Source organism: Aplysia californica, unplaced genomic scaffold, assembly GCF_000002075.1.
Source record: "Aplysia californica isolate F4 #8 unplaced genomic scaffold, AplCal3.0 scaffold00234, whole genome shotgun sequence".
Classification (NCBI taxonomy): domain Eukaryota; kingdom Metazoa; phylum Mollusca; class Gastropoda; order Aplysiida; family Aplysiidae; genus Aplysia; species Aplysia californica.
Genome location: NW_004797504.1, coordinates 795,162 through 796,841, shown reverse-complemented (window position 1 = coordinate 796,841; position 1,680 = coordinate 795,162). Strand labels below are relative to the sequence as shown.

General features: G+C 43.9%; 1 protein-coding gene across 1 annotated transcript in view; it reads left to right on the top strand.

Annotated features, from left to right (window-relative positions):
- The window catches only part of LOC101859939, a 58,434-nt gene that overhangs the window by 39,382 nt on the left and 17,372 nt on the right, over positions 1 to 1,680 (top strand). The gene's annotated exons all lie outside the window — the stretch shown is intronic.

The following is a 1,680-nucleotide window of genomic DNA, read 5'->3' as shown; positions in this document are numbered from 1 at the left end:
CCCCCCCCCTGTGCATGACACCCGATCCTAACAGGTCTGGGGCTGTGGGAACTTAGCCGGACACACGATGCGCTGACCGGGACGTGACAAGCTGTTGCACAGACTAATGACGTGCGTGTGGTTGGCGGGTGCTCTGGTGTCGTTTGCTCCTTCTTTTCCATCAAACGTCTACCTTGCCGTTCTTATCTTTCCTCCTTTTTGTGTTAGTTACTGTCTTGTAACACCTCTAGTCTTCAGCATTTAAAGTAAAGCTGTTCCCGCATCCGATACGCACATTGGGGATTGCCTTGTTAGTTAGACAACTTCCTGGGCCTTCGGCATAATTATTATGGTAGGGTGGCCATTTCCTTTCAGCGCCGCCTTTACTTCCCCAACTCGAAGTCAGGGTGGGCAGGAGGGGGCGAAAAAAATCCGTGTCCGAACCGAGGCTCGAACCCTGACTTTCCGTTTCGGAGACGAGCGCACGTCAGCACTTATAATATGACCTAATTGTGTTGAAAGCGCTTACTAAAACTTCTGGAAATCTGATGAGTATGTCGTGCGTCACTCACCTTACACAAACATTTATTGCTATTGCATACAGAAGACGTCAGTTTGAATAACTCAATGTTGTTTTCCACTCCGCCTGGGTTAGCCTTGAAGGGCAGGATCAAAGCATCCCGCATCCTACATTATCTTAATTTTGTCATTGGGTGTGTGAAGCATTTAAAATTAAACTACTACTTAAAATGAACACTCCCTACTGATTTTTCCTTGATAATAGTATTATTCTTTTAAAAAACAAGAAAAAAAACCCCAAACATTTTCCCTCGGCAAGTTCATAGAAAGAAATGAGTCAATGAACACCTTTAATCATCACTTTTACAAATCGTCGATGGATCTTCTAATAGGTTTTGGAGAAAAACCGAAAAGACGGTCCTTTCTGTTGAAGACAGGGTTGCAGTGAAGGTGCTCCTTCTTCGTGGCGCTGTGTATTCAGAGGTTCAGCGGAGCTTTTTGCTTCACAAAGTTTCCATAAGCCGATCTCCAGATTTTAGACGAAATGCCTAAAGTCCAAAGTAAACCAAATCGGGAGAACATTGAGAGGGCGGCGAAAGCGCTAGGGCGGAGATGAAGTCATTTTGCGATACGTCCTTCACACAACTTAGGAGATAGAGTTATCGATATATCTCTTTGGACGTAAAGTTCACCTCTTCATGCTGAGAATGGCCTAGATATCTCGAGAGTTTATACAAACAAGTTGCCGGTGGTTTATGGGAGCCATTTGTAGTTCCTATATCTTTTCTTTCCTTCTGTTTTCAGTACGTCTTATTTGCTTTCCCCACTGTACCACTAAATGGCTATTGTAATGCTGAGGTTTGGCTCTCAGATTCACCACCGTAAGGAGGTGGGTTCGAATCCCGTCAGAACCCAACGTTGTGCACATTGAATGGGCACTTTATACGAATTTCCCTCTCTTCCCCCAGGTGGGAATAGGTATCCATCCATAGACAGTGAAACATCTTGTCAGTTTGTTGGTATTTGAGCGCTTAATCAGCAGCTTGCACTGTATGCTTCCCAGAAAGCTGAGAATGTCTACTGGGTTAATACTATAACAGAATATAGCGCATAGAGCTCGCTGTCGAGCAGGGATATGCGCTTTACAAATTATGCTGTTTATTATTAATGTAATTATTATTA